Genomic DNA, 20,411 nt, shown 5'->3' on the forward strand with positions numbered 1-20,411 from the left:
AAACAGGAACTGAAACTTAACTTGTGCAAACCTCAACAGATCACAAAATGGCGGCTATTGCTGCCCACAGGTCCCCCTTTTTTATTTTATTTAGAAATTAGGCTGAGTGGTAGTTATGCCCGGGGGAACCGTGCCTGTCTTAGGTCAGAGGACCCCACATGAGAGAACATTGACTCCTTATCCGTCATGGGGAGGGGAAAAACGTTTTCCTCCCTATCTTAGGTGGAGTGTCCTTACTCATGCTCCTCAGTTGCCCGTCATTGGCTAACCAGTTCAGCTCACCGGGTGACCTGAGAGGAAAGGTATCAAGCTCCATCTCTAGGTCTGCCATCTTCAGCCTGTGGTAATGGGCCTGAATGGGCTGCATCTTTATGGCCTCAATTTGTGATCTTGAGAAGCTCCTGAGTTTGCTGAGTATAACAGGACCGATAGACAGTAAGACAAGGAGGGAAAGCAATCAGGATAAATAATACCATGTTGTTGACTCCTAAAAAGGGAAAAGATAGAAGACCCTCAGGGCTCGGTGTCGTCCCTGGGTGGAGTTGGTTTTTCGGATTTTTTGGTATCTACTTGCTTTACAAGTCTCTCGGGAAGCCACCTGGCCGAATCAGCTTCCTTGGCATAAATGCACACCGATCCTCGACCCCAAATCAGGACCGGGTCCGGGCCATGCCATGCGCCTGTCATGGGATCTTTCCACATTACCGATGCATAATGGCTTTTGGATTCAAAATGCCAGTGTCGATCGGCAGCGGAGTGTCCTTCTTGATCCAGTGTTAAAAAATTTAAAATAAATAAGGAGTGTGATAAAAGGTTTTTTGGTGATCCCTTATGGGGATACCATTCCCCCTTTTTTATTTTATTTAGAGTGGTTTTTATGGTGAGATGAGCTCTTTCTACTATGCCTTGTCCCTGGGGGTTGTACGGGATGCCTGTAACATGTTGAATGTTTAGCTGAGTACAGAATTGAGTGAAGGCTGTACTGACATAACCAGGCCCGTTGTCAGTTTTGATTTTACATGGACACCCCAGGGATGCAAAGGCAGTTAAAAGATGAGCAATAACATGTTTTGTGGCTTCTCCAGTTTGTAAAGTGGCAAAGATATATCCACTACAAGTATCAATGCAGACATGAACGTATTTAAGATTTCCAAATTCTGGGATGTGGGTGACATCCATTTGCCAAAGGGCGTTAGGTAGGAGGCCTCGAGGGTTAACTCCAAGATGTGGGACCGGTAAGTGAGGTGCACATTGTATGCAGGACTTTACTATTTGTCGGGCTTGTTCTCTAGTTATGTGATGGAGTAGTCTTAAGGATTGAGCATTAAGATGATGCAAGTTGTGCGAATGTTGTGCTTGAGCTAGAGGGGTATTAGGGAGTTGAACTAACAGAACATGGGTCGCTAGGTCTGCCTTGGCATTTCCAGAGGCCAATGGACCAGGTAAGCCTGAATGAGCACGTAAATGTCCAATGTAGAAAGGTTGTGTTCTGGAAATTAATAGCTTTTGTAGTTGAGAAAATAGTTTTGCAGCAGTTGAGGTGTGTTTTATGAATGGGGCTGTTTCTAACTTCGGGACAGAGGTAGCAATGTATGCACTGTCTGTATAAACATTGAGAGGATCATTGGGAAACATGGAAAATGCAGCTATAACTGCATGTAGCTCTGCTAATTGGGCAGACGAAGATTGGGATTGAAAGCTGATAGTTTGGTTTGGGGTAACAAAGGCTGCAAGCCCTGTGGATGACCCGTCAGTGAAAATGGTAATTCCATTTGGAAGGGGATGAAGTCTGGTATTTTTAGGAAAAACGAAATCATGTCTGTTGGCAAAATCTAGAAGCTTATTGGGAGGATAATGATTATCGAGGTTGCCAGTATAAGAGGCAAGTGCAATGGGCCATGCTTCAGTATTTTGCATGAGCCAATGGATCTGCTGTTTGGTATGAGGTTGGATAATGTTGTTAGGTTCCTGTCCGAAATATTCCTTGCCTAGGGTTCTTCCTTTGGTAATTAGACTGGCTACCATAATGTAGTAAGGTTCAATGACTTTAGTGGGCATATTAGGAAGATGGATCCACATAAGTGGAGCAGTTTGCCAGAACACAGCTGTGGGAGATAATGAGGTATGACATATAATAAATTGGAGTGGTTTGTCAATATCGAAAAAGGTGATGGTTTGGTTATTGATAGCTTGGTTAACTAAATCGATAGCTGATTTTGCTTCAGGGGTGAGTTGTCTTAAAGAAGTAGGACTGGGATCCCCTACCAATGTATCGTATAGGGGCTTGAGATCAGCTTTGCATAATTTTAGATAAGGTAACAGCCAGTTTATGTCTCCTAATAATTTTTGAAAATCATTGAGGGTTTTTAAACAGCCTAGCCTGAGTTGCACCTTTTGAGTCGATAGGCGAGTTCCACTTAACTGAAATCCTAGGTAAGTGTAGGGATCAGTAAGTTGCACCTTCTCTGGGGCTATGACTAATCCACTAGCAGTAAGGGCAGTTTGTAGACTTTTAAAACAAGACAAGACCACTTCCTCTTTTGCTGCTGCTAAAAGTATGTCATCTATATAATGGATGATGTATACATCCTTCCAATCTTTTCTAACTTCAGCAATGGTGATGGCCACATATGACTGACATAAGGTGGGACTGTTGGCCATGCCCTGAGGCAAAACCTTCCATTGATATCTCTTCATAGGCTCTTTAAAGTTAATTGCGGGAAGGCTGAAAGCGAAACGCTTATAATCCTCTGGATGGAGAGGGATAGTAAAGAAACAGTCTTTTAGGTCTACAATAACTTTGTAGAATCCCAGAGGTATGGCTACAGGGGAAGGGAAGCTGGGTTGTAAAGCTCCCATAAGGACCATGGATTTATTTACTTCCCTTAAATCTTGTAGCAACCGCCATTTTCCTGACTTCTTTTTTACGACAAAAATTGGCGTATTCCAGGGCGAATTACTAGGTTCAATATGTCCAGCCAGCAGCTGCTCCTGTACCAACTGCTGTGCAGTGGCTAGTTTTTCCTTTGAGAGGGGCCATTGGTCAACCCACACGGGCTGATCCGACAGCCACGTGATATTTTCAGTGTTGGCTACAGGAAAGACCGAGGCCCCTAGGGAAAATACCCTAGGCCAGTACGATCGGTTTTTCCACTAGGCTGTAAAGGCTGTAAGAGCCTACTGTTATTTTTTCCAAGCCCAGTGCCTGGGACATACCCTTTGTTAAGCATTTGAGCAGTGACAATGTCATTAGGGCTACCAATTACAATCCCCAACTGGGTGAGAAGATCTCTGCCCCAGAGGTTAAAGGGAAGGCCTTCCAGAATATAAGGCTGAATGTTTCCTGTGTGGCCTTGCTCATCCCTCCAGACTAATAATTTAGAGCTCTTCTCTGGATTTTTAGACTGTCCAATGCCGGTAAGGCTGGTAAGTGTGGGGGTACTGGGCCAACTGGGAGGCCACTGAGATTTGCATATAATGGTAACATCTGCTCCAGTATCTACAAGTCCCTTGAATCATTTTTCATCTAGCCACAAGGTCATCATAGGCTTATTATGAGATATAGAATGAGCCCAGTAAACATCTGAGGAGCCAAAGCCTGCATCCCCTCGCTGGCATTTTTTTTTTTGCAGGATTATTGGTTTTTACCATAGGTAGTAATAACAATTGAGCGAACCTTTGTCCAGGGGAAATGGTACTAATGACCTTGGGAGAAGTAACCATAACCTTAATTTCCCCAGAATAGTCACTATCTATTAATCCAGGAAGAACCTGCAAGCCCTGCATGGTTAGGCTACTACGTCCCAGAACAATTCCACATGTGCCATCTGGCAGTGGTCCAAAAATACCAGTAGGCAAAGCCTGGACCCCCATTTCAGGTGTTAATACTGTGTGGGTGGAGGAACAGAGGTACAGTCCTGCGCTTCCTTTCGTGGCTCTGTAGAGGGTAGAAACGGATTGTTGCTGGGAGTTTGATGGCCCTGCGGGAAAAAACTGACTGCCCCCAAAATTTGTTTCTGGTTCGGGGCCTGGGGCTGGCCCCTGTGCCCGTTTCCCGACCATGGAAGAAGCAGTTGTCCCTGGGCGTCCCTTTTTGATTTGCATTCGTTTGCCCAGTGATTGCCACGTTTACATCGAGGGCAAAGGCCAGGAGCCTTAGGGGGAGGGTTTCTTGCTGCCCCGCAATCCCTGGCAAAGTGTCCCACATTTCTGCACTGAAAACATTTTCCTTTTGTTTGATGAGTTAAATATTGTTTGACTGTATAGCCTTGTAAAGCGGCAGCCATTGCTAAGCCCTGCTGATAGGCGGCGCCTATATCAGAACAAAGGTGGATGTAGCTGGAAAGATCTGTCTTTTTCTTATACGGACGTATGGCGGCTTGGCAAGCAGCATTAGCATTTTCAAATGCAAGTTGTTTAACAAAGTCAGTTCCAGTTTCAGCACTGCCAAAAATTCTGCCTGCTGCCGTAAGAAGGCGATGAACGAACTCAGAGAAAGGTTCATCGGGGCCTTGTTTTATGGTAGTTAGAGAGGAGCTGACATCCCCTTTTGTGGGGAGCTTTCGCCAAGCCTTCATACCCACGGCCTGTATTTGGGCATACAGGCCAGCATCATATTGCATTTGCATGTCACTGGAGGCAAAATTGCCTTCGCCGGCTAGCATATCAAAAGTCCAATTATTATTAGCTTGGGCATTGCGGCGAGCAGTCTCTTTGCAACACTCATGGTATTCTGACTTCCATAATAAATAATCCCCACCGGAGAGTGTGGCTCGTGCTAACGTCTGCCAGTCCCCGGGGGTCAGCCAATTTTCAGCCACAGACTCTATAATGGCAGTAGTATAGGGGGCAGTTGCACCATATTGTGTCACCGCTGTTTTTAACTCTTTTATGACCTTAAAATCAAATCCATTATGATGCCGCCAGGAGTTATTTTGTTGGTCCATGGTTTCAGTGACCGGAAAAGCAGTGGACATGAAAGGGTCAGTACCGGAGGGTGCCATGGTTACAGGGCGCTGCCTAGGTATGGCTCCGGTACAAGGTGGCGGGGTAACGGGCAAGCAAGCATCCCCTTTTACCTTTCCTAGTTTGATTTTTTCTAATTGCTCAATAAGTTCCTGATGTTCAGTTTCAAGCTTTATTTGAGTTTTAAGATATTCTATTTTAGATTGGATTTCTTTTTGAGGATCAATGGCGGGGAAAGCCATAGGTGGAGCTGAAGGCTGAGGCACATACGGAGGTGGCCGAAATGAGGCAGGCGGCCAATCAGAATTTTGGTATCGAGCCGCTTCATCCTCAAGATCGTCCCAATCAATACCCTCATCAATGCCTTCATCCTCTGAATTATTGGCTCTACTGGCTATCCATACAATCCTCTTTCGATATTTTGGGTTAGCTAATTTTTGTTTAAGGCCTGCAGCTACACTTACAGCAAATTTCTCTAAGGAACACACAGGCCCACCGCTTTCCACGGGTTTCTGTTCCTCTTTACCAGAGTTGCTATTAAATGACATTAAGTCAGCTTCCCCTGACTTTTTCTCCTTGCCCTCTTTGGGTTCTGGTTTTTCCAAAACTAACGAATTTTCTTTAAAGGGGGGGGCTTTTATTGGACAAATTTTTACATGAGTCTCTCAGGCAAGTTTCCCCCTGGGTTATGAGATTAGCAATGACTGGATCGTCATGTTTTTGGGTAATGACCTCATTTATTAGATTCCAGTATGGGAAAGCAATTACAGGGACCTTTTGAAGCCCGAAAGCAGCATAATAATCTTTTAGGGCATCCCCTACTCTTTTCCAACATCATTGATCTATGGTTCCTTCTTGAGGGAACCAGGGACAAACATCCTTAATATAATCAAAATATTTAATTAACCAGTTTACTTTCACCTTTACTCCTCGCGCCTTTAATGCTATGCTGAGTTCTTCTACAAACAACTCATGCTTACTAATTTCCTGACCCATAATATCGTCGTCCACTTACCAGAGAGCAAGGCCGCAGCAGGTTCCCACGGTGACTCCTCCTCTGGATTTCTTCCTTCAATCCGGCCGGCTTCGACGACGTCCCTCACTGTGTCCCTCTTACTTCGAGACCCACGTTGGGCGCCAGACTGTCCCGACCTGCAGGACAACACCAGGAGCTCGAAGGGAGGGAGTGGGGATGGATGGGCAGGAGACGCGAAGAATGGAGACAAGACAGGAGTCTGATCAAGTCTCGTTTATTGTTGCTGAGCTCACAGCTTAAATAGGCCAGGCAGGGAGGCGGGGCAAAGGAAGCTTGCAGTTGGGAAATTCCGGCCTTCCTAAGTTTCAAAAACTGAAACTTACCAGCAGGAAACAGGAACTGAAACTGAAACATTCAGTGGAGAAACAGAAACTGAAACATTCAACGGAGAAACTGAAACATCCAGCGGAGAAACAGGAACTGAAACTGAAACATTCAGCAGAGAAACAGAAACATTACTGAAACTTATCAGCGAGGAAACAAAGACTGAAACTTGTCAACAGGAAAACAGGAACTGAAACTTAACTTGTGCAAACCTCAACAGATCACAAAATGGTGGCTATTGCTGCCCACAATAAAACACTGCTCAAGAAAATAAGAGATGACACAAATAGATGGAAAAATATTCCAAGCTTATGGTTAGAAATATTTAATATTGTGAAAATGGCCAGACTGCCCAAAGTAATTTATAGATTCAATGCTATCACCATCAAGCTACCACTGATCTTCTTCACAGAACTGGAAAAAAACACCTTAACCTTCATATGAAACCAAAAAAAGAGCCCAAATAGCCAATACAATAAGCAAAAAGAACAAAGATGAAGGCATCGTGCTACCTGACTTCAACCTGTACTACAAGGCAATACTAAACAAAACAGCATGGTACTGTTACCAAAATAGATACATAGATCAAAGGAACAGAACAGAGGCCTCAGAAGCAATGCCACACATCTACAGCCATCTGATCTTTGACAAACCTCACAAAAACAAGCAATGCTGAAAGGATTCCCTGTGTAATAAATGGTGCTGAAAAAGCTGGCTAGCCATGTGCAGAAAGCTGAAACTGGACCCATTCCTTATACCTTATACAAAAATTAACTCCAAATGGATTAAAGATTTAAACATAAGATCTAACATTGTAAAAACTCTAGAAGAAAACATAGGTAATACCATTCAGGATGTGGGCATAGGCAAGGACTTCATGACTAAAACACCAAAAGCAATGGCAACAAAAGCCAAAATAGTAAAATGGGATCTAATAAAACTAAAGAGATTCTGCACAGCAAAAGAAACAATGATTAGAGTGAACCAGCAACTATCAGAATGGGAAAATTTTTAGCAATCTATCCATCTGACAAAGGGCTAATGTCCAGAATCTACAACAAAATAAAACAAATTTACAAGAAAAAAAACAAACCACCCCATCAAAAAGTGGGCAAAGCATATGAACAGACACTTTTCAAAAGAAGACATTTATGTGATGAACACACATATGAAAAACAGCTCATCATCCCTGATCATTAGAGAAATGCAAATAAAACCACATTGCGATACCATCTCATGCCAGTTAGAGTGGTGATGGTTAAAAAATCTGGAGACAACAGATGCAGAAGAGGATGTGGAGAAATAGGAGCATTTTTACCCTGTTGGTGGGAGTATAAATCGGTGCAAACATTGTGGAAGACAGTGTGGCAATTCCTCAAGGATCTAGAATAGAAATACTATTTGGCCCAGCTATCCCATTGCTAGGTATATATCCAAAGGATTACAAATTGTTCTGTTATAAAGACACATGTACATACACATATGTTCATTGTGGCACTGTTTACAATAGCAAAGACTTGGAACCAACCCAAATGCCCATCAATGGTAAACTGGATAAAGAAAATGTGGCACATGTACACCATGGAATACTATGCAGCCATAAAAAAAGGATGAGTTCATGTCCTTTGCAGGGACATGGATGAATCTGGAAACCATCATTCTCAGCAAAGTGACACAAGAAAAGAAGACCAAATACCACATGTTCTCACTCAGAAGTATGTGTTGGAAAATAAGAACACATGGATACAGAGAGAGAAACATCAGACACTGGGTCTGTTGGTAGGTGGGGTGCTAGAGGAGGCATAGCAGGGGATGGGGAGATTGGGGAGGGATAATATTAGGAGAAATACCTAATGTAGGTGTTTGGGGGATGGAGGCAGCAAATCACCATGGTATGTGTACACCTCTGTAACAATCCTGCAAGATCTGCACATGTACCTCAGAACTTAAAGTATGATAAAAAATAAAACACAAAAACAGTAAACAAACAAAAAAAGCTATCAAAATTTTTATAAGCAACATGTTGAATCATTAGAACACTTTGGATAGGATTAATGACTTAGTGATATTTAGTGTTCCAATCCATTAGTATGCCATAATTCTCAATTTTATTTAATTTCTCTCTTTAATATTTTACAGTTTTCATTGCAGAGTTCTGGTACATTTTTCATTAGGTTTACTCTCAAGAATGGAATGATTTTTGGTAATTTGTAATATGGATTTATTTTTATCTTTTTATTCAGAGGCATTTTTACTAAATTATGTATTTGATAATGTTAATAAATTTACATATTAATTCTTATTATAAGTTATTTTGGATTTTCTCCATATATCAAGAGGATGTAGTAAAAACTTATTTTTTCAAATATTTGTATTTTTTATTATTTTTTTCTAACTATAGTGCTGCTTGGGACCTCTAATGGAATATCAAATATAGTGCTGACAGTGAATATTCTTGACTTGTTCTCCATCTCTGTGTTTCTTGAATATTTCACAGTTAGCTATATATCTTTTAGGACTTTTTGTAGATATCTTATGCCAGGTAAAGCAACTCTTTTCTATTTCTAATTTGCCCATAGCTTGAATCATGAATGGGCATTAATTCTAATCATTATTATTATTCTTCATTTAAAATAATAATTTAATGTATTTAATTACATTGATAAATTTTGGATATTACATCAAATTTAAATTTTTGAAATTGATCTCATTTGGTTATATTATACTTTTCATGTATCATTGATTTCTGTTTGTTAGCATTTTGCTTAGAATTTTTGTGTTTGAGTTAATAAATATTGTTCTGTAATTTCTTTTCTTCTAATGTCCTTGTCAGGTTTTTGTATCAAGGTTATTTGGTCTCATGAATCAAATCGAAAAAAACATTCTTTTACTAGTCTCTAAAAAAGTGTGCACAATATTGGTTTCAAGAAAAAAATACTTTGTGTTCATTAAATTTCTCTAATATATACAGGAATAGTCTTTTTTTTTTCTTGTGTTAGTTATGTTGTATTTTCATATATCTATTTTGTCTAAGGCAGGTTGCCCAATCTTTCAGCTTCTCTGGGCTACATTTGGAAGAAGAAGAATTCTCTTGGCCAAATATAAAATACATTAACACCAATGATAGCTAATGAGCTTAAAAAAATAAAAAACTCATAATATTTTAAGGAAACTTAGGAATTTGTATTGTACTGCATTCAAAGGTGGGCCACATGCTGGCCATGGACTGCGGGTTGGACAAGTTTGATCTTAGTCTTTAAATGTATTGGCATATAATTGCTAAAATTGTTATGTCTGAAAGATCAGAACTAATAACCCTTTTTTTGTTTTTAATTTTGTTAATTATTTGTGTTTTCTTTTTTCCTATGCCTTACTAAGGTATAATATATTTTATTAATTTTATAAAGAACCAGCCTCTGGCTTTATGGATTTTTTTCTCTCTTATAGCTATGTCTTCTATTTAACTTATTTTTGTTTTATTTTGATTAATTTATGTATCTGATTTGATTAGATACATCAAATTAATTTTGAGTTTAATTAGATGTTCTTCTTTCTATATTCTTGATATTGAAGCTCAAATGACTCATTTTCAACTTTTCTCCTTATCCAATACCTGAATTAAGAATATAAATCGTCCTCTAAATTCTGCTTTAGCTGCATCGTACAACTTCATTACTTTGACATTTTGATTACTACTGTTAAAACCTCTCTCTTTAGTGTGTTTTTGTTCTTACTACAAACTACTTTGTAATTTCCCTTTTAATATGTGATTTTCACTTATTCACAATTTCTGTCCACAGCCTTCTTTATTAGCATCTCTCAGCTTTGGATCTAACCACCAATTACTTGTTCCGTATCTCTGTCTTTCATTCAAAAATCCCTGTGATCAGTTGTCATAGGAACTGGTTTTCAGGTTCTTAATGACTGAATATTGGACATACTATAGCCAATCTAATTTTGTATCAGGTGCACATCTCTGAGCTCAATAGTCAGGGTGACTCCCATTTGTATTATTTTGCTAGATCTTTCTTAATAAAGTATCACAAACTAGGTGACTTAAACAACAAAAATGTATTTTCTCACAGTTCTGGAGGCTAGATGTTCAAGATCAAGGTGTCAGTGGTTATTTCTTAAGAAGGCTTTGAGGAAGGATCTCTTTTATGACTTTTCTCTAGCTTCTAATAGTTTTCTGACAGTCATTGGAATTATTTGGTTTGTAAGAACATCACCCCAATGTCCACCTTTAATTTCACATAGAGTTATCTCTGTGTGTCTTTCTGCATCCAAGTTTCCTCTTTTTATAAAGATGCCGGCTATATTGGATTACTGGTCTACCCACTGTAGTATGATCTCTTTACTAATTTCATCTGTAACAACCATTTTCCAAACGAAGTCACATTTGAAGGTACTGGAAGTTTAGATTCAAAATATGAATGTGGCAAGTTTAGGGGCACACAGTTCAATGCATAACACTCCCAGAGATGCTACTCCTAAGGAAAAAAAAGCATTATTTAGCACTTATTTTGTAAGAATCTTCTAAGGATAACTGAATCATCAAAACAAATGGATGAGGTAATGTGGTTATTTTTTCCATTGTTTCTCAATTTTTCTTCTCTTCTATACTCTATGATCATGGTGCTGGGACTCTAAAAACTGCATTTCTCAGACTCATTTGTCATTTGACTTCTTGATAGGTTCTGCCAACAAATCATTAAAAGGTACTTGGTAGATAAGATGCATTATATTTTTAGTCTATTCATATTAATAAAAGGAACTAAACTCAAGCAGAAGGTGCATATTCAACCATGTAAAATAAAATTGAATCTTAGAAAGCGAAGAAGGTTAGATTATGACTCACAGTGGTGAGTAAAAGAAGTGTGGTCATTGTCTGAGAGAGCAGTGAGCAGCCCAAAAAGACTGTGTTGATATGACAAATAAGTATGGTTCATTGAGTTGAACCACACTCACCTACATGATGGAAATAGGAACCCCCTTTCAAGATATGGGTTACCATAATCCACTAAGTGATATTCTTCCTCACTTTGCTGAGTAATCAACTCCTAAATCAATATCTCACATGGGTGTGAATGATAGGACAAGGGACAAGCCTGAGTTGTTGTATTGTTAACTAGCTGGTAGAAGGAGGGAATAATTAAGTATTTGGCTTCCATAGCATGAGTCATTAGAGTGAGGAATTCCTTAAATATCAGAGGAAGATCCAGATACTGACAAAATTTAATAAACTTCATTAAAATAGTCAAAGTTCAAACCAAGTATTATTAGCACCTAATCATGTACTCAGGGACAATAGATATTTCCATCATGTTGGCTGCCTTTTTGTTGTTTGTACATGCAAAAATTTTAAATTTGTAACAAACTTAAACTATTGATTTTGTCTTCAGAAATGTATTAGTTTTTTCTCATCTAACAATTAATGTTTGTGTTTATTTCTATATGCCTTCATAATTTGAGCTCTATCATTTGTCTCTTTTAGTTAGACAGTGTGTGTTTCCTTCTTTAATATGAGAAGAGAATCCTATTGTTTTATTTCTTTGCTAAAAATCAATTTTCTCTTTACCACTTCAGCAATTCTACCTATGAATTGGTAATTTCTGGATCATATTAAATTTGTATTCATACTAGAATAGACTTCTGTCCTGTAGCTTCTCTTAATCTGCGTTTCTTGTTTTTGCTAGTATCCCTGACTTCCCTTTAACAGATAGTGCAGACAAAAAAAATGCCTATATGACAGCAATAAATTTCTAAAATATATTTCAATATTCATAATATACCTTGTGATCATGGGATCAGTATAACAGAATGTATCAAAAATTAACTCAGAAATTACTGAACTTTTTCTGGTAATGCCCTAAACAGTTGAGAGTGTTAGATATTATAAATGAGAGTATATAATTAGTGACCATTTTTAAGAATAAGAAATGGCCCAGATTTTGTTACTTAAATGACTGAAAGGCAGGGCCAGTGGCAGGGAAAAACTGGAGAAAACTTAAAAACAATTTTCCTCTACTCTGGAACATTGGGGGATTTAATGGATTCTGGTAAAGTGGGACCTTGAACTCAGAGTTCCATTTAGACCATAATTTTTTCCTCAACACTCAAAAGCAAGATATAGCAAAATGGAAATTCAGAAATGTACACAGGGCAGGATATTGCTCCGTAATTTAGCCCTTGCTGAGGGAAAGACTTTTACAACACTGGAAGTGTGGGTTTGGGAAGAATGAAGATCAAATACTGTGACCTAAAGATTTACCTTGACACTATTTCCCTACACCCTAGAGAGGTGAGAATTGCCTACATAAAGCCATGGAGCTGCCACATTTGGCTGGCACACCTGAAAGATCTTTATATTTTGATTTTATTTTGCTCTTTAAATCTAAAGCCTCAAAATACTTCCAAACCATCAGCATTAAGGCCCTGGCAGCATTTTTCTGAAAAACTCTGAGATGTGGTAGGAGGCATCCCCACTAAGGTATCGGTTATTGGCTAGCTGGGATGTAATCCACTATCCATTTACCTTTCAGAGAAAAAAAGTCATTTAGGAAAAATCAAGTGCCATTAACTTAGCAAAGGAACTCTTTACTGTTCTCCAGGATCCTGCTCTAGAGATAGCTTAAATGGATCCACATTCAGTAGCAGGGGTTAAAGGGGGGGGGGGAGTAACTATTGAGGGATAGACTTTTATACTGATTGATATGTTCATGTTACAGAAAACTTAGGTAACAACTATTATCTACATGTGTTTGTGTCGAAATCCCAGTCCCCAAAGAATTTAAGGCAATTGCCACTCAAAGGCAGTGACTATAAAATTGTGAACTGATTAAATTATTATGGTGTGTAGAATAGCAGCCAGAAGTATCACTCTTGACTCCCTTCATATCTAATACTCTATCTATAAAACCAAACTGTCTCATTGCTCATTATAAAGTAAGAGTTTCTGAGTCATAAAACCCTTGACCTGGTCAGGCTCATTTCCTGCTTTCTAAATTTTGTGCTGAAGAGTTACTAACCTCCAGAAACCTTCTGATCATGGCAATTATGTAGTAAAATTTTTGACAAAATTAGAAATATGCTTTATCAAATTAAAGAAAATTAGCCAATATAATATTGCCATCTTAGTAAGAGCAAATGAAACAACACACTATTTCTCTATAAGCTTTTTATTAGAAAACATTTCTGTACAACTCTTACAGTGTTTCGAAGATAGTCAAATTAAAGTGGAATATTGGTTGAATAAAAACATGAGGGTTTGAAAATTAGCTTAGGGTAAGTTTGCTATTTTAGTTTAGAACAGCCAGATCTACAATCTCCAGCCAAACACAACTTTTAGAAATGTTTATTATAAAATTATTCTCCAATTTATACAAATAATGAAAATAAGATTTAATGGAATGTGCATATCTGTCTCTTCTGTGTATATGCTCATGTATACCTATATAAGTGTCTCAATTATCAGGTCTTTTAACACTATCTATTCTAAGCATCTGCATTAGGCCATTTTCACATTGATGTAAAGAACTGCCCAAGGCTGTAATTTGTAAAGGAAAGAGATTTAATTGACTCACAGTCCTGTATGGCTGGGAGACCTTAGGAAACTTACAATTATGGTGGAAAGTGAAGGAGAAGCAAGGCACTTTCTTCATAAGGTGGCAGGAATGAGAATTGCCAAGCAAAAGAGGAAGAGCCCCTTAAAAAAACCACCAAATCTCATGAAAACTCAATTACTATTATGAAAATAGCATGCAAGAAACTACTCCTATGATTCAATTACCTTCACCTGGTCTCTTCCTTGACATGTGAGAATTATGGAGACTATGGGTATTACAATTCAAGATGAGATTTGGGTGGGGACATAAATCCTAACCCTATTATTCTGTCCCTGGCCCCTCCCAAATCTCATGTCTCTTTCACATTTCAAAACCAATCATTTCTTTCCAACAATACTCCAAAGTCTCAGTGTATTCCAGAATTAACCCAAAAGTTCCAATCCAAAATCTCATCTGAGACAAAGCAAGTCCCTTCCACCTATGTGCCTGTAAAATCAAAAGCAAGTTAGTTACTTCCTACATATAATGAAAGTACAGGCATTGGGTAAATACACCCATTTCAAATAGGAGAAATTGGCCAGAATGAAGGGCCTACAGGCCCCATGCAATTCTGAAATCCAGCAGAGCAGTCAAATCTTAAAGTTTCAAAATGATCTCCTTTGACTCCATGTCTCATATCCAGGTTGTGCTGATACAACAGGTGGGCTCCCATGGCCTTGGAAAGCTCCATCTCTATTACTTTGCAGAGTACAGCCCTGCTCCCGCGGCCTTCATGGGCTGGCATTGAGAGTCTGTGTCTTTTCCAGGCACATGCTGTCAGTGCAAGCTGTCAGTGGATCTATTATTCTGGGGCCTGGAGGATGGTAGCCCTCTTCTCACAGCTCCAGTGGTGGTGTTCCAGGGGAGACCCTGCATGGGGGCTCCAAACCCACATTTCCCTACCATGCTGCCATAGCAGAGATTCTATATGAGGACTCCACCCTGCATCAGGCTTCTGCCTGAACATCCAGGTATTTCCATACATTCTCTGAAATCTATGCAGAGGTTCCCAAACCTCAATTCTTGTCTTCTGCACACCCAGAGGCCCGACAGTCTGTGTAAGCCACTAAGCCTTGGGGCTTTTACCCGCTGAAGCGATGAACTGAGCTGTATGTTGGCTCCTTTTAGTCATGGCTGGGAAGCAGTGCACCGAGTTCTGAGACTACACAAAGCAGAAAGGCCTTGGGCCCAGTCACAAAACTTTCTAAGCCTCTGTGCCTGTGATGGAAGGCCTGTGATTAAAGACCTCTGATATGCCCCAAAGACATTTTCCCCATTGTCTTAGCAATTAACATTTGGTTCCTCTTTATTTATGCAAATTTTTACAGCTGGCTTGTATTTGTCCTCAATGAGTTTTTCTTTTCTATTGCATTGTCTAACTGCAAATTTTCTAAACTTTTATTCTCTGCTTTCCTTTTAAACATAAGCTCCAATTCCAAATTATCTATTCATGAATATATAAAATTGAATGCTTTTGAGAGCACCTAAGTCACATCTTGAACACTTTGCTGCTTAGAATACCCAATACCCTACATCATTCCACCCAAGTTCAAAGTTCCACAAATCTCTGGGGCAGGGGTAAAATGCTGTCAGTCTCTTTGTTAAAACATAGCAAAAGTTGCCTTTGTTCCAGTTCCCAAGTTCCTCATTCTATCTGAGACCACCTCAGCCTGAACTTCACTGTCCATATAACTATCAGCATTTTGCTCAAGCCATTCAACAAGTTTTGAGGATGTTCCAAACTTACCCACATTTATCTTCTTCTAATCCTCCAAACTATTCCATCTTTTGCCTATTACCCAGTTCCAAAAATTGCTTCCATATTTTCAGATATCTTTATGGCAGCACCCAACTCTCAGCAGTACTAATGTGCTCTATTAGTCTGTTTTGATACCGCTATAAAAAACTACCCAAGAATGGTAATTTATAAAGGAAAAGAGTTTAATTGAGTCACAGTTCAGCATGGCTTGTGAGGCCTCAGGATACTAACAATCACGGTGGAAGGGAAAGCAAGGCACCTTCACAAGACAGCAGGAAGGAGGATTGCCAAGCAAAGGGGGAAGATCCCTTGTAAAACCATAAGAACTCATGAGAACTCACTGACTATCTTGATAACAACATGTGGGAAACTGTCCCCATGATTGAATTACCTCCACCTGGTCTCTCTTATGACATGTGAGGATTATGGAGATTACAATTCTAGATGGGATTTCATTGGAGACACAAAGCCTAACCATATCAACATCTAAACACAGTAAATACCTATGACATATATCAAGAATATGGAGGACATTGTGAGGTTTTGGTCCATAATCTTTTTTTTTTTTTTTTTTTTTTCACTGTAACATTGTTTTCTCTTTTCTAAAGGCTCTTATCATATGTTGTCCTTTCTTCATTCTGTCTTTGGATGTGTTACTTCTCATTGGAACTTTGAAGTAGTACAGTTACTATGACATTAATGTATAATTTCTATCTCTCTGTCTCTTTTTTCTCATTACCTCTACCACTTTAAGATGGTGGCCAGGACTTTTGGGAAATTTTTCTTCCATGTAAGGCCAAAGTAAAAATTTATGTAAAAACCTTTCCTTTCTTGGCTTTTTGCTTTCTAAAGCATAAACAAACTAAAAATACAACATTACAATGTTTAAGAAAAGGAAGTGAGAGAAGGGTACATTTTAACAGAATGAGAAAGGAGTGATTCTGAGAAACTAGAAAGAGGTCAAAAGGTCTTAAGCTTGTCAGGGACTATATTATGCCCTATGAAAGAGCTTGTGATAATATCAAAGGAAAAGGGAGAGGACATATCACTTGCTGCAGAGATGTAGACAAACACTACAGGGGAACAGAATATTTTAAGCTTGTACCATGAAGATGTCGGGGTCATCTATGTCGGGGTAATTAGAGGCCAATTTACCACTTTTCCAATGGAAATCACAACTATTTTTTAAATTATTTATTTATTTATATTATTATTTTTATTTTTAAATTTATTTGTTATGCTTTAAGTTCTGGGGTACATGTGTAGATCGTGCAGGTTTGTTACATAGGTATGCAAGTGCCATGGTGGTGGTTTACAGCATCCATCACCCTGTCATCTACGTTAGGTATTTCTCCTAATGCTATTCCTCCCTAATCCCCCATCCTCTGCTATTCCTTCCCTAGTCCCCACCCACCAGGCCCCAGTGTGTGATGTTTCCCTTGCTACGTCCATGTGTTCTCATTGTTCAACACCCACTTATGAGTGAGAACATGTGGTGTTTGGTTTTCTGTTCTTGTGTCAGTTTGCTGAGAATGATGATTTCCAGTTTCATCCATGTCTCTGCAAAGGACATGAAATCATCCTTTTTTATGTTTGCATAGTATTCCATGGTATATATGTGTCATATTTTCTTTATCCAGTCTATCATTGATGGGCATTTGGGTTGGTTCCAAGTCTTTGCCATTGTGAACAGTGTCACAATAAATATACATGTGCATGTGTATTTATAATAGAGTGATTTATAATCCTTTGGCTATACAGGTATTAATTGACTTATGACCTATGCAACTTACGACCATTCGACTTTACGACCGTAATCACTAGCCATGACTGTTCCACATCTGGCAGCACAAACATTGCCCAGCTGGGCATATGACAGTGCAGACCAGCTTCTGGCAGTACTACCATCTCCACGTGCACCATTTCAACTGTACATATAGCCTACTCAACTTATGACCAAATCATGTTATGACCGTTCCCTGGTCCCGACTGTGGTCGTAAGTCAAGCACTAGCTGTAGCCTCTTAGATTCTAGGCTGTGAGCAAGATAAATGAACAATATCCCCCAATGATTCCATAATAGATTATAACTTATTTATTGAAAAATGTCTAAAGTGGGATGTTTCTTGTGGACTTCAGTTTGGGGTTCAATTAACACACAATTCAAATTTATCTCTGCCATTAATCATCAGTGAACTTTAATGAATAGTTTTCATTAAAAGAAATTTTGTTTTTGTAGAAAGCTGGTGAGGACACTCTTCATTTCAGAATTTAAAAAGCATCAGTTCTGGGTGCAGTGTTTCATGCCTGTAATCCCAACAATTTGGGAGGCTGAGGCAGGAGAATTGTTTGGGGCCAGGAGTTCAGGACCAGCCTGGGCAACATAGCAAAACCCTATCTCTATAAATAATTTTTAAAAAGCAGTCAAGTGTAGTGTTGCACACCTGTAGTTCCAGATTTATAGAGGCTGAGGCAAGAGGATTACTTGAGTCTAGGAGTTCAAGGTTGCAGTGAGTCATATATAGGATGGGTTACAGAGCAAGACTCCATCTCTAAAACCAAGACAAAACTGTCAAGTATTCAGATGTTCTCTTGAATTTTAAATGTATTTTTAGGTATCATTTCAAATAGAAGCATTTAGTTTACTTAACACAAATTCTTTGAAATTTCAAATGTTATATATTTGAAAATGATGAAAACAGGAAATATTTATTTCATCAGTTTAAGGTGGTATGAAGCTTCATATAAATTTCTGGAAAGTGGCTTATTGTTAGAAAAGACCTACTTATTTACATGTATTTTTATGTCTCTTTCTACCTTCTGGTGGTGTGCAAAGAAAAATTGCACTGGAACCAGTTAAACAATCAAGGAATATCTTATTCAGTACTATTGAATAGGAGTCAAGAATTACAATGAGAAAAAAAAGATTGAACTCAATTCTGCTGAAACAAAAACCTAAGAGTTTTTAAGCCCTGGGGTGAGGTGGTAGAATAGTTCTAAAGGACATTAGGTGGGAAGATGGTCAATGTGATTAGGCCCCATCTATGTTGCTAATTGGTGCTTATCAAAGTCAGGCTTCTAACCTAGCAGGAAGACTGGTATATAGGGCCATTATCAAATTACATTTCAAAGTGATAGTTTCCAGTTCCTTGAGAAAGATATCCCTGAGTTGTAAAACTGGCCTTAAGCTGGAAGAAGATTTATATCTCAAAGGGTCAAAGAAATAACTTTCAACTGCAAGTTTTCTAAAGTAAATGCTCTAAGAAAAAGGATGTCAGGACCCTATACTTAGAAAGAAATTTAACATTTAGTCAAGGTGAGGGGAATATTAAAGCCATCTTGTTCAGTGATTTTTGGCAATCCTTGGTGTTTACTTTTAGACAAATCACTGTAATTTCTACTTTTGTTTACATATGGCCTTCTCCTCCGTGTATACTTGTGTCTCTGGGTTCTCTTCCTATAAAGACTTTAGTTATTGGATTGTGACCCACCCACTCCAATCCTGTGTGACCTCATATTACCTAATTATGCTTTCAGCACCCTGCTGAATCTGTGTTTCTAAGAGACGGTTTAATTACTTTTTTCTCTCTTCTCTTTCCACCTTTTTCCTACTTTCTACTTAGCTCTTTAGACATGCAATTATATCACTTCTTTGCCTTTTGGTTAAAATAAAGTGTAAAAATGAAATTATAACTTTTTACCTCCTATTCACTGGGTACTACCTATAGGGCATATTCATCTAACTATGTGCCTAGAAGCTCCAGGGTGAAACTCTCTCCCACCAGGAGGTTGCCTGAACCCAAAGTATGCCCACTACAAAACTCTCCCACCTGGAGAGTTTTCAGCAATTTTTATAACCTAGTCCTGACTATAAAAGCACTCGTAGTCATCAACTGAACCACCAAAGAGTTAAGGCACTGAAGCAAGTTATGCATACCTCATTGACTCAGTTCTTCCCCTGTGTGCCATTCATGCCAGGGCCGCTTTTAATAGCTTTTACTTTTTTGCTCCAAAAGCAAAGTGGTACCATTAAGGCAGGAACCCAGTACTTCCCCTAAACAGCTTTGAAATGAAAAGTCATTTTCTTTATATCAAACCTCACTCTTATTAATTGGACTCTGCAAGCAACGTGTGACTGAACCTGTGTTTCAGTTGCACTGCCTCCAAATAAGGTATGATGTATTATGGGATATATGAAGATATACACATGCAATGCAATTCAATACACATATAATTCTATAACTAAATTTTAAGACTTATGAGATGAGTAGAAGAAACTTTGCCTCATGCAAAATTGTCATTTTGCTCCTTAATATTAAAATTAATTAGCAAACTGTTTCCTAAATCATACCCACCCACTCAAACTCAGCCCCACACATATACACATAAAATTGTTTTTAAGGTAATATATTCAAGAGGAAAATATTCTGCCCTGTGATTTACTGTGAATAGTAAAAAATGTTTTATTTCCTTATGTTAGTATACATACAACTAAGAATAAAATACTGTCCATCCTCTAATAAGGAGATGTGATTTTATATAAGAAAATGTTAAAGCAAGAGATTTTATAACAGAATAAATGAAAAACAGTTTTCTTCTCTTTCCACTTATTTTGATTTCTTATATAATTTTGTAATATCATATCTTAGTCTGTTCTTATTTTTTTTGAAATGCCTTTGTTTGGCATGTTGCTTTATTTTTTCTTACAATTAAAGTCTCTACTG

The 20,411-nt window shown here is 38.6% G+C and overlaps 2 long non-coding RNA genes across 3 annotated transcripts in view; one reads left to right on the forward strand and one right to left on the reverse strand.

The window, feature by feature from the left end:
• Positions 1-6,331, reverse strand: part of LOC141584274 (uncharacterized) — a 110,665-nt gene extending 104,334 nt beyond the window's left edge. Inside the window, exon 1 of the long non-coding RNA XR_012517206.1 lies at positions 5,981-6,331. This is a non-coding gene — a long non-coding RNA (uncharacterized LOC141584274). The remainder of the gene's footprint in view (positions 1-5,980) is intronic.
• LOC141584275 (uncharacterized) overlaps positions 1-20,411 on the forward strand; it is a 752,462-nt gene that overhangs the window by 524,345 nt on the left and 207,706 nt on the right. The gene's annotated exons all lie outside the window — the stretch shown is intronic.

This window comes from Saimiri boliviensis, chromosome 4 (assembly GCF_048565385.1).
Source record: "Saimiri boliviensis isolate mSaiBol1 chromosome 4, mSaiBol1.pri, whole genome shotgun sequence".
Classification (NCBI taxonomy): Eukaryota; Metazoa; Chordata; class Mammalia; order Primates; family Cebidae; genus Saimiri; species Saimiri boliviensis.